Source organism: Chiloscyllium plagiosum, chromosome 27 (assembly GCF_004010195.1).
Source record: "Chiloscyllium plagiosum isolate BGI_BamShark_2017 chromosome 27, ASM401019v2, whole genome shotgun sequence".
Lineage (NCBI taxonomy): Eukaryota > Metazoa > Chordata > Chondrichthyes > Orectolobiformes > Hemiscylliidae > Chiloscyllium > Chiloscyllium plagiosum.
Window position 1 is genome coordinate 19,690,755 of NC_057736.1, and position 13,908 is coordinate 19,704,662.

General features: G+C 39.3%; 1 long non-coding RNA gene across 1 annotated transcript in view; it reads left to right on the top strand.

Moving 5' to 3' along the window:
* Positions 1-4,062, top strand: part of LOC122563425 — a 51,484-nt gene extending 47,422 nt beyond the window's left edge. Inside the window, exon 3 of the long non-coding RNA XR_006315593.1 lies at positions 3,954-4,062. This is a non-coding gene — a long non-coding RNA (uncharacterized LOC122563425). The remainder of the gene's footprint in view (positions 1-3,953) is intronic.
* Positions 4,063-13,908: the final 9,846 nt, after the last annotated feature.

The window sequence follows — 13,908 nt, forward strand, 5'->3', positions numbered from 1 at the left end:
AAAATGCAGCACCTCGCATTTATCTGAATTAAACTCCATCTGCCATTTCTCAGCCCATTGGCCCATCTGTTGTAATCTGAGGTAACTCTCTTCGCTGTCCACTACACCTCCAATTTTGGTGTCATCTGCAAACTTACTAACTGTACCTCTTATACTCAATGCTATTTTTGGAATTTGTAAAGTAATGTTTTATGATGAGTGGGATTATACTTTTTCTGTGTGTTTAAAAATCTTTGAAGGTATACTTTTGTACGTATATAGTTTGGTTTATTATTTTTTTCTCTTCATTTAATAATTAACCTCTGTTTTATTGTTAAAGCAAACTCTAGCATTGCATGCTCATGTTTCAGCTAGAGACCACATCATTCAAACCAAATCAAATCAAAATCTGATCAGGCCAGGTTTCTGTCTGGGATCTGACTTGTCTGATGATAACATCAGTTGGGATCATAACAAAAGGAAGTAAATACTAAAACTGAAGCACTGATACAATGAGAACAGGTTTCTTTGAAACAAACACTGAAAATGCTGCAGAAGATCTATCTCTCTCTCTACAGATGTTGCCAGACCTGTAGAGTTTCTCCAGCATTCTCTATGTTTGTTTCAGATTTCCAGCATCAATGGTATTTTGCTTTTCATTTGAATGTTTCATTGGAATGTATTAAGAAAAGAGTGATGGCTCAGGACAGGCATAAAAATCCTTCTCTACGATTGGATAGTGGAAAATGAAAGTGTTGGATGTTCTGAAAAGTTATTTCAAAAGGAAGATATTTCCTTATACTTCAAATCAAGGAGGAATAAACTGATAAAGATGTTGAGGGACATCAGTGCAAGCCAGTCACTAGGTGATATTATTTGCTAGCCAACAACCCCAAATTTTTCTTTGATAGAATACTTCTATGATTTATTTTGTGTTTTAGGGAAGTATTTTAGTAGCCTCTCTATTCCTGACTCAACATCCTGGATCATTATTGCAGCACCCATCACCAAATCCTTATCATTAATTGTCATTTTGAAATCATAGAATCCCTCCAGTGTGGAGGCAGGCTATTCGGCCCTTTGGTCCACACTACTCTAAACAGCATCCCACCTAGACCCACCCTCCCTACCCTATCCCTGTAACCATACATTCCCATGGCTAATCCACCTATCCTGCACATGGGGAGGAAACCAGAGCACCCGGGGATATCCAGACAGACAGTCACCCAAAGTTGGAGTTGAACCTGGGTTCCTGGGACTGTGAGGCAGCAATGCTGGAATAACTGGGCCCCACAGTTCACTTATTAAGATTGCTTTCAGTTTATCAAAGGTTGTTTAGCATTTTTCCAACGCTATCACGTTTGCTTGTTTCTGCAACAAATTCTAGCTATTGAGGGAGTGTGACAATGGTTTACCAGACTGATTCCTGAGATAGCAGGACTGATGTTCAGGGTGAGATTAGACCAATTAGGTTTATATTTGCTAGAGTTTAGAAGAATGTGGGATCTCATAGAAACCTAAAATATTATAAAAGAATTATGCAGGGTAGGTATGGGAAGAATGTTCGCAACATCTAGGGGTTATAATCTAAGGATAAAGGATAAGTATTTTAGGACAGAGATAAAGTAAAATTTCTTCCTCCAGAGAATGACGAACCTGTAGAATTCTCTGCCACAGGAAAAGTTGAAGATTTTCAAGAAGGATGATTCTAAGAATTAAAGGAATCAAAGAATCTAGAGAGAAAGTACAGCCAAGGTACTGAGTTGGAGATCTGTTCAAATCATATTGATTAGCAAAGTAGGTTCGAAGGGACAAATGGCCTACTCCTGCACCTATATTTTAGGTTTTTATGTTTCTATTTGTCAAAAACACAGATATCATACTGTAATTATGCATAATATCTGGTAAAATCCACACATTCCTAAAAAACACATGATTTCTCGTGATGTTTTCAGATCAGGGAGTTCTATTAAAGTTGTAATTTATGCTGTCCCTGTCACTTGTCCTTGTCAAACAATATGGTTGAAGCAAATTGCTCTTGCTTTCGCAAATTCACTTCTGATTAACTTTATTACTAAACCAATAAACTCTTATTGCTTAAACAACTCTTCCACCATGTCTCAGATGTTCTTTCCAATATTATTGTATGCTGCAACTCTATCCAAATGCACTATGCAGCTATGAAGCTCAGCTATCTATTGATTCATAAGCCTTGCTAAAGCATTCGCTAATCGAAATGATTAGATTACTTAGTGTGGAGACAGGCCCTTCGGCCCAACAAGTCCACACTGACCCTCCTAAGAGCAACCCACCCAGACCCATTCCCCTACACCTAACACTACGGGCAATTTAGCATGGCCAATTCACCTAACCTGCACATCTTTTGACTGTGGGAGGAAACCAGAGTACCCGGAGGAAACCCACGCAGACACGGGGAGAATGTGCAAACTCCACACAGACAGTCGCCCAAGGTAGGAAGTGAACCCGGGTCTCTGGCACTGTGAAGCAGCAGTGCTAACCACAGTGCCACTGTGCGTATCACTTGACATCAGTATAACCCATTTGATGGAACCAAAGTACATATTTCTTTAGCCCTTGATATTAATGGTGCTTGCCAGTAACCCTTCAACAAATTATTCTCAGAAAGAAATGAGGCACTGTTAACAGAATCAATGCAGACTTTCAATCAGGGAATTGAGTACAAATCTGTCTTTCTGACTGCAATTACATTTCTATTATCAATAAAATATCTAGTTGATTTATCTGTGAAGGAATGAACATTCTTCAACAATTTGAAATTTATATTCAACATGGAAACAAGGAAATCATAATTTCTATTGACCTTCATTAAAAAGTTTAAAAATTGAAATGTGAAGTTATTCAGATGGAGATTATTGTTACAATAATTTAATGTAAAAATTTATTCTTTTACAGGAAAAGATAATGTAATTGCAGGTGCATTGACCCAAATGTAAACTGGTAAAATAATTTAAAGCTTTCAGAAATGCTGTGTAAGTTATGTAAGGGGCAGGAAGAACAAATATTTATGTCTTGTATTGCTGTTTGCATATCAATGTGTAATAGAACACATTTTGAAAGGACGTTTCTTTACTTTAAGGGCAGAGATCTTTGCAGACCAAGTTCTTTTTTGTTTTTTTAAAATTATGGCCTGAAATGATAAAGAACTTTTTAAAAAATCAATGCTTTAAAGAACTGCTGCATGTTTTGAACAGTGAGTAGCTTGACACTCATGGCAAGCTCTACATAAACAAACAGTTGGAACAAGCAATAATTGTAGTCATTCCAGACAAACGGGGCAAAGGGGTCCTGTGTGCAGATGCTGGGTGGCAACAAGAAGTTGATTAGTCTATGGACTAGTGACCAGCTATTGATGACAAAGGCTTTTTACCTGCCAACAACCATGTGATTGATTCTCAGGTAACAGAACAGCATGGGCTGGGAACAAGATAGAGAAATGTTTTGATCTCCACCAGCTCAGGAGTTGTCTCTCTATTCCATTCAATAAAAATAATGTAAATCTGAGAAAATCGTTTCACCTTTCCTACAGCAGTTGTTGTAAGTTATGCTGATAAACCAGAGATGTTTTATAAATGAACCAGTCATCTTGTGTCTCCTACAAACCAGTGGAAGCACCTGGAGAAAGATGACTTAAAAGCAATGTACCAACCAGCATAAGGATCATCTCAGCAACTCGTGAATAGGAGCCACTGAGCTACCTTCCAGTTTACTTCACCCACACTTATTTGTGTGCGTGCGTTTGAGACAGAAAGGTGGGGTGGGTGAGTTATAAGGTGATTAGAGTTTTAATTTGTAGTTTTGTATACAGATCTGAAGCTAGTGTCTAATTACTTGTAATTTTTCATAATTCTTGTTAAGAACAAAAACTTGATTTTTTTTGTCAACTTGGGTCTGAAAAATATTGTGTACTTATTTTAAAATCTTTAACTTTTCAGATGACTCCAGGGGACTTGATTTCCAACATGCTACCCCAGTGAGTATTGATGCTATCAAGAGAGGATCAATGTCGATTTCACCAGTTTTCTGATCTCCACTTCACCCCCACCTTGTCCAACCATCCAACTTGGCACCGTCCTCTTATCCTGTCCATCTTCCTTCCCACCTATCTGCTCCAACCTGCACACCAACCTATCACCATCTCGCTCACCTTCATTTCCCTATTGCATTCCAGCTACCTTCCCTCAGCCCACTCCCCTCCCATTTATCTCTCAGCCTCTCTTGCCCTGCACCCCCACCCTCCTATTCCTGATGAAGGTCTTATGCTCGAAACATCAACTCTCCTGCCAGACCGGCTGTTCTTTTCAAGCATCACACTTTTTGATAATGATATCAAGAGAGTTCAGCTAGTCAAAAGGAGAAAATTGGAATACAATATGTGAATTGACTAAATAAAGTTAAAAAAAACTTCATCTCTAAACTGAAAAACAGAAATGTATTTGTTTAGTTTTGTTTAAACACTCAGCGAAAAGTATTCATCTTATTATTTAATTGATAGCAATGCAGATGAAGACAAACACAATGGCCTTCAAATGCTATTTTATTGTGATGATTTACATTTCCAATCAACCATTGCACCAATACAAATGGCAGTGAAACACAGTTAGCAACTGTGTAAGCTGCCTAAAAATTAGAGACAAGGGGCTTCATATATATCCATTCTGCATCTGTACTAGCTCTGGAGTAACAGTAAAACATTATTCTGATAAAAGAAAAAGTGAAGATAGAATTTCTAAATGATGACAGCAGGTCTGAAGAGGAGAAAATTAGATATCCACAGGGAGCTGGAGGCTGATGGACTGAAGAAATTAAAGAACTTTTAAGACTGAAAGAAAATATCCAAGATGACTGCTGGAGATTAGGTCAGAGATTTGTAGGGAAGTGGGTGGTCATTAGCTAGATGTCCATGAAGTACAACAGACCCAGAAGCAAGTTATCACTGTGCTTATACCTGAAGATAATAGGAACTAGCTTATCAATCACTGCACTGTTCTACAAATCTTCTTTACCTGGTTCGAATGAAAGATATAATGAGTACCCAATATAGTAATGACTTAAAAAGGAGGCAGTCTGATTTTCGAAGGTGTGAGCATCCTGCTTGATTAATCATTTTAATTCTTTGAGGGTATTATGAACACAGCTAACAGTGAATTTCTCAAGCTTAGGGTTTACTCAGATTTTATATAAAAGCCTTCCATTGAAATTGAAAGCGAGAAGAATGCAGGATGTAGTAGAGGACTAGATGTTGAAATGGTGAAACCAAAATAAACAGGGACTCATTGGAGATGTGCTGCTGGATTTCAATGAAGGGCTTGGGGACTCTGCACAGTCCCACAACATTCAGTTCTGGACTCTTTTTGCTTTGATAATGCTTGAGAAATTGATTACAAAGAAGTCCACATATTTGGCACTCAATCCACCAGCTGAAATGTCTACTCTGTCGAACACCCGTATATTGTAGTATTTACAGCCTGTACTGCAGTCTGAACAATACTGTGCAAACTCACAACTTCCACCACCTCCAAGGGCATGGTCATCAAATACCATTGCCTCCAAGTTAGGCATCATACTGATTTTGATCTCTATCATCCATTCCTTTGTTATTAGTCAGTCAAAACTTCAGTCTAGACTTCACAAACTAACAACATTGTGACCACACTTTTACTATAAATTGACAACTTTAAAGAAGGGCAACAATGAATTTCCCAGATAATAATATATTATGAAACTTCATCACAACATCAAAATGTGGAAATTAAGAAAATAACCAAGGTTTTGAAAGGGAGCTGGATCTGAAATGAGCACACACAGGGATAGCAGATAAATTTAGCATTTCCAATTGAAAAATATTGCTGTCAGAGCAAATACTCCATCAGTATTGCATTACTGAAACATCTCCAGTACTTTTTGCCTTTGCTTGATACAGAAAGCATGGAAGCCTTTGTTAAGTCTGCATTCTCTCATATGAAAAGTACACATAGACTGAGTCTAATCATGATTGTTCCAGGCACGAAGGTCTTACTCCTTCCGAATGTTAATTGACGTCAAAGCTAAGGCAGCTCAATCATAAAAGGTGGATGTGAAATTTGTATATCTCATTTCTCATCAATAATAGCTATCATTTAGATAAAAAATACAATTGTTGAACTTTGTTAGGAATTACAAGTGGATTTCTAAAACTAAGCAAATACCAGTAAATCATTAGCAGCATCAGAGACAATAATGACTACACTGACCTTCAATGTTGCAGGTAGGAGGAATGATATCTTATATTTAATCAATACAATCTAAGGCATTGACCCCTCACTTTTCTGAAGGAAATAAAAACAGTAAGAACAATCTCAATATAGTTATTTGGCTGTTCAAGATCTCAGATCTCAGATCTCAAGATCAGTCAAATTGTGTTTACCTCCAGCCTATGGAAACAGTATATGGGACAGGAAGCTGTCTCACTTAGTGAAGTGCATAGGACATAATTGATGCTGACACTGGATTATAAAGAGGTTTCTAAAATTCTCATGACCCTCTCCTACTTTGTACCTTCCTCATGTTGAAAACTTCATTGTAATGTTTTGGTGGTCTGACAACTCGTTCTGATCTGGTAGTTGTATGGCCATATGGGGAGCTTACACATTTCGTGCTTCACATCTTTGACAACTAGTGATTGTTGTCGTGATTGGAACGAGGGCCAGGTGGATCTCATATGAGATTCTTGATTGTTTACCTCGGCCAATTAGGGAGCCCTGGCTGGCAGGTATAAACTGGAGATTCAGGAGGTCTCCTCCGTGTGGGGACTGGCCCTGAGCTGGCAGTCACAGCTGATGGACAGTGCACATGTAAATAAACGGTGACAGTTGTTAGTTGCTGTCATTCTCCACCACCACACAATGTATTGTCAGAATTATTCTTCTTCCTCATCCTTCATGTATGATTGGCGTACTGTATATTGGGCTGGGCCGGCCTATGATTGGTTACAATGTAGCACCATGATCAGTAATGACTACGCATGATCTGAGCTGGTTGTATATTTCAGAAACCTTTGCTGGTGCCTAAGTATTTCCATTTCTAGCTAGCACTCTAAGCCCAGTGTGCAGTTTTGAAAGGCCTACCTACTTGCTCATCATGTATCTCTTTCATTCACCTCTGTCTTTGAAGAAGAATGTCTTATGTTTTGAAATAGTTAGATAATCAGATGCTGGGCAATGCTGTTTGCCCTTGCTTCCTGAACAAGTTATGCTGGGAGTGGTAATGCCTTTTTCATTACATTGGTATTATCCAAAAATGCAGTAATGTGTAAATCTTACTTTGGTTCTCCACACTTAACGATCAGTGATTTCATTAAATGCATGGCATGTGCTGCCAAATTGTTTGAATGTGGATAGTAGGGTGGTGATGTGGTATAAGCCATGCCTCACTTGGAAAACATCTTGAAATGGTTTTCTGGTGTATAGTGCTCCATGTCAGATATTCTGTGAGCCAGGATGCCAAACAGGGTGAAAGCAGTGCTGATGTCAGCACTGATGGTGCTTGTATTACTAAGTTATTGAACCAGAGGAATTTGGGAGAAGTAATCCATTTAAGGATGTAATCTCCCTTATGCACTGTGCGTAGGTCTGTTGCTACTTTTGTCCCAAGGGGTGGATAGAATGTCATGCCATACATGCATTCATGCATTGTTGAATCTCCAGATTCATCCCTGGTCAGCACACAGACTCACATGATAGCTGTCACATGTATTCAATACCCACGTGCCACTGGTGTAACATAAACATGATATCATGAAGGGATGTCTTTGGTATTAGGACTTGTTTGCCCTTAAAAATGACTAGCCATGATAGATTGCATTAGGCTATTTATAGCCTAAATGTACAAATCTTCTCAGGTAACCATAATGACCTTTTGCAACTCTTGTAATTGGTCATCTTCAGCAGTAGATAAATGCAATTGGTCACACTGGCTGCAGCCAACCAGACCAAACTCAAGGATTTCTTCAAGTCCATAGTCTTGATCATCAATGTGTAACTGAAAAGGAATATCTTGGATCTCATTTGGGTTGGGAATTTGTTCAGAGTGTCAGATGTAATCATCCCGGTGCCGAGCTCAAATTTCGATTTAAAGTCATATTTGGAGATAAATTAGTGATTTCATTGCATCATGTGTACTGTTCTGCCACAGTGACTATGGTTTGAATCTAATAAATTGTGACCAAACCAAGGTCTGTGCGCATTGGTAGTCCTGCCAGTATTGGAGTACTGGGATCAACGTGGTCAAAGATTTTAGGAAGCCAAACTGAGAATGTGTTTTGGCACAGCAGTGTGATTCTATGGTCTTCTGCAGACTATTCCATGAAATTCAATTTGCAAAGGTATATGTTTTCAGGATAGACAGTGGCAAAATGTTGGCACTAATTTGTGTTTCAGTTTTAGCTTTAACTGTGTGTTGCCCTGCCTTTTTAGGACAAATAATATTTATCATTGCAAAATCTTCTGATCCCTAGCATTACAGATATCAGTCTTCAGCCAATTTGATTCACTCCATGTGATAGCAAGAATCAGCTGGAGACACTGGATACTGCAAAGGCTTCAGGCCCAGGCAACATTCCAGAAATAGTACTGAAGGCTTGTACTTCAGAACTTGTCGCTCCCCTAGCGAAGTTCTTTCAGTAAAGTTACAACAATGGCATCTACCTGAAAATATGGAAAATTGCCCAGGTAAGTCTTGTACATAGGAAGGAGGAAAAATCCAACCCAGTCAATTATCCTACCATCAGTCTACTCTCAATCACCTGTAAAGTGATGAAGATGTCATTAATAGTGCTATCAAGCAGCACCTGCTCAGCAATAATCTGCTCAGTAATGTCCAGTTTGTATTCTTCCAGAGCCACTCAGCTCCTGACGTCATTACAGCCTTGGTCCAAAGATGGACAAAAGAGCAGAATTCCAGAAGTGCGGTATGAGTGATAGCCTTTGACATCAAGGCTCATTTAATTGAGTGTGGCATCCAGGAGCCCTTGCAAAATTGGAATCAATGGGTATCAGGGGGCAAACTCTCCAGTGGTTAGAGGTATACCTGACACATAGCAAGATGATCATGGTTGTTGTAGGTCAGTCATCTCCGATGCTGGATATCTCTCTGCAGGAGTTCCTCAGGCTAGTGTCCTAGGCTCAACCATCTTCGGCTGCTTCATCAATGACCCTCTCTCCAGCATAAGCTCAGAAGTGAGGATATTCACTAAGGATTGCACAATATTCAGCACCATTTGCAACTCCTCATATACTGAAGCAGTCCATGTTCAAATGCAACAAGATCTGCTCAATGTCCAGACTTGAGTTGACAGGTGACAAGTAACACACACACCACACAAATGCTAGGCTATGGCAATCACCAATAAGAGACGATCTAACCACTGCCTCTTAACATTCAATAGTGTTACCATCACTGAATCCCCCATGGTTAACATCCTGGGGGTTATCAAAAACCAGAAACTCAATTGGATACACCGCTACAAGAGAAAGTCAGAAGCTAGGAGTACTGCAGCAAGTAACTCAACTCTTGACTCTCCAAAGCCTGTTTATCACTAACAAGGTGCAAGTCAGGAGTGTGATGGAATACTCCCCACTTGCCTGGATGAGCGCAGTTCCAATAAAATTCAAGAAGCTCGATACAAACCAGGACAAAGCAGCCCACTTGATTGGCACTACATCCACCAGCATCCATTCGCTTCATCACCAACGCTCAGTAGCTGCAGTGTGTACTATCTACAAGATGCACTGCAGAAATTCACCACACCTTCCTAACCCACAACTACTTACATCTAGATGGACAAGGGCAGGAGATGCATGGGAATACCACCATCTGCAAGTTCTCCTCTAAGCCACTCACCATTTCGACTTGGACTCCTTCACTGTCATTAGGTCACAGTCTTGCGGTTCCCTCCCCAGTGGCACTGTGGGTTTATCCACAGCAGGTGCACTGCAGCGGTTCAAGGACACATCACCACCTTCTCAATGGCAACTCTGGCCAGCCAGCCAGTGACACCCACATCCACAAATGAAGAACAAAATTCACCCTTCCACAGTGAAAACTTCTTAACATATTGCTTTGTTTAGCCAGGCCATGAGCCAGAAATTGGAACGTAAGTTAAACTTGAAAGGAGAAGGAAGACTGAGACGTGATCTGATAGACATCTTCAAGATTATGAAAGAATTTGATAAGATAGGTGGAGATAATGTGTTTCCACTCATGGGAGAAACTGAAACTACAGTAGCCATTAATTTTAAAATGCCATGAATAAATTCAATAAGGAATTCTGGAACAACATATTTAATCAGAGAATAGTAAGAGTGTGGAATGCAGCAGTTGAGATGACTGGCATAGATGTAGTTAAGGGAAAGCATAGATAAACATGAAGGAGAAAGGAATGGAGTGATACTGAGGGTGCAAGATGAAGAAGAATGGTGGAAACTTGTGTGCAGCATAAACTGACATGGACTAAGGCCTTTTCCCATGCTGTAAATTCCATGTGTGCATTTATGTTCTCTTTGCACAATGAGTCTGCTAATTCACAGTTCCATTCATAACCTGGGTTCGTGGCTAGGGCTGGAGCAAGCACGCTATTTATTCTCAACTGCAGCTGAAAACACCTCTTCTGGAAGAAACAGTGTTTGTCCTGAGGCAAGAAAACTTTTCCTCATTGTGTTTAATCTTGTAAAAAAATCTATAATGTTACAAATTTAGCATCAGAATAACAAGGAACTTGTTTGAAACAGCTGAGCCATTAATTACCTTTCAACCCGGCCCGTTTTATCATGCCACTACATGACCCCTTAGGATGAGGGATTATCTACTTAATTCATGTAGGCCTCGCATGGCTGTTTGTCTTGTATCACTTTTCATTCTTCTGCATAAATCAGGCAAAGGATATATGAAAAGCTTTCATTCACAACCATCTGGGAAGATTGATTTGGCTCATAGTACTTATAAAAATATTTAAAGTTTTGTAAACAATCAATATTAGCTATCTCACACATACTTATTGGCACTTTGCTAATTTGAAACATTTTCAAGAACATCACATAATCAGTATCCTTTGAGAGTTATTGTTCTGTAGGCAGCTAATAAGTCATATTAGACTCATAGATATTTAGTAAGGCTAATCATGACAATAAAGATCTGACTACACTAATGCCATTCCAGTTTTGGGCCTAGCTTGAAGACCATGGTATTGCAAGTGACTGTCTAAATATTGCTTTAATGTTACAAATGTTTCTGACTCAAGCATACTTTCAGGCAGTGCATTCCAGACTCCCACCACCATCTGAGTGAAAAGAAAATTCTTTCCTCTTAGTCTTCTATCTCTTAACTTAAACAGATGTCCCTTCTTCTTTATTCTTCTATTAATGGAAAAAATGCCTTCCCAATCCATCCTATCTATGCCCTTCATAATCCTCTATTAGATTTTCTCTCGACTTCGCTGTTCCAAGGACAATACCTCCAGCCTATTCAATCTTTCCTCTGACTCAGACCCTCCAACCGAAGCTACATCATGGTAAATTCTGAGGTAAGTAACTTGCTTTCTATACTGTTCCTGGAAGGATAAATACTGGCTTAAGTGGACAATTTTCAAAGAAGACTATAGGGAACCTCCATGGTATTGTGACCAATGTTTAGCCTTCATCTAATACCATTGAAACGTAGTAACTCATTCCCATTTGTGGGATGTTTCTGTGTACATATTGACTGCCACAGTTCTCTAAATTACAATAATCATCACACTTGCAAGCTTCTTTATTAGCTGTGAAGTGCTTTGTAATCTTCCGAGGTGAAGAATAATATGTATACGCAAGCTCTTTCATGAACTGCTGGATAAACCATGACTGATCTAGAATGGAGTTTGAATCACTATTCCTCCTATCACTAAATGTGCAAACATTGAAATAAACTCACGACAAAAGCAAAAGCATACCTTTTTTTAAGTCAAATAGTATTTTAAAACACATTAACTTTCATTCAGATTTCACTGCACAAGTTCATCATGATAGTCAGCAGCTGCAATAGCTATGACCTGCCCCTTAGGAACAGGGCCAGTCTGTGATAACCACAATGTTAGGAGAGATCCAAGCCTGCTCCATTAATAGAGAAGATCATGCTACTAACAGTAGGACCTGGATAACATCAAGGCTTGGGCTAAAGAATAGCAAGTAACTTTCATGTCTATAAGAGCCGTCTATTGAACAGCTCCAGCAAAACAAACCCAATTGTTTCCTCTTGACTTATAGTGTTACCACAGGTTCATTGACTTATCAATGTCTTGAAGGTTACTATCTAGCAAAAAGCTTAACTCGACCAGCTATTCCAATACAATTTTGGTGACTCTTGACTCCTCAAACCCTTTCCATCATCTTCAAGACTGTGGTCAGAATTGTGATGGAATCACTCGCTTCAATAAGTGCAGCAGCAACAATATTCAAGAATATTGGCACCACCCAAGATTGATCAGATTGTTTGTTTGCTTTTCATGTCATCAGCCTCATTAGCCACCATACTGGTGCTGTCTGGCTGCTGTAGGTTATAATCTATAGGGTGCACTGCAGCAACTAATGAAGGTTAATTTTGCAGCACCTCTGAAATCTTTAGCACTGACAAAAACAAGAGCAGCAATATTATGGAAATACCATCAACTCCATGTTCCTTATTGTTATTTTGATGTAAAAGGGCTGCTCATTTATCATCATGAGATCAACATCTTGGATTTTCTGCCTTACTCTATTGTGGGGTACAACAGCACAAGGACTGCAGCAATTGCAAGAGAAATGATATGATGTTGCCTCCAGCAGGATATTTCACTAATATAAGTTGAAAAAAATCAAAAGATAGGATGGATACATGGGAACAGACTTTTGAGTTGAATGATCAGCCATGACCATATTGCATGGTGGAACAAGCTCATAGGACCAAATGGCCAACTCAGCTCCTATTTTCTATGTTTCTACATCCCTTAGAAGGTGCACGGACAAACTGACCATGAGGCATAACACATCAACGAAGGCTGCCATTAACTTTCATAAAACAGTTGGGTTAGGGAATAAATCAACTTTGCTGAAATATCTCACACAACCAGAAAAAAATTATATCCCAAAATAAAACTAGAATCTAATTCAAATGATTGCGCACAGTGTGAGCAATGAGGTTGGCTCACTCACTTAATCAGTTTTAGAAAATAGTCGCTATTTTGTTAGTTGCAAATGATTATCAGATAACGAATTCCATCAATCATTGAATTGACAAAGGAAAAACAAACTTCAGTAACTCTCCACTAACCACATTAAGGTAAATTTTCATAGATGGAAAATTCCAATCACAGCAATTACAATATGAAATCGACAGAATTTTTGCCATCTTCATGGCAGTTGAACCGATAGTGGAGTGATACTTGGCTCAGTGATAGCATCTTATCCTCAGAGCCAAATGGTAATGCTACTCTGACAGGAGTGCAATGATACAACCTAACCCATTGTACATAGCTAACAGAACACCCTCAACAAAACCCTCTTGCCCTCAATCACACTAATGGTCTTTCTAAAAAGGACTCTTGCAGAAAACTTGTTTCATTCAGAAAGAAATTGTGTGAAGATCAATTGAAGGAGAAAGTGAGGTCTGCAGATGCTGGAGATCAAAGTTGAAACTTTATTGCTGGAACAGCACAGCAGGTCAGGCAGCATCTAGGGAACAGGAGATTCGACGTTTCGGGCACAGGCCCTTCTTCAGGAATGAGCAGAGAGTGTTCAGCAGGAGAAGATAAAAGGTAGGGAGGAGGGACATGGAGGAGGGGCGTTGGAAATGTGATAGGTGGAAAGAGGTCAAGGTGAGGGTGATAGGTCGAAGTAGGATGGA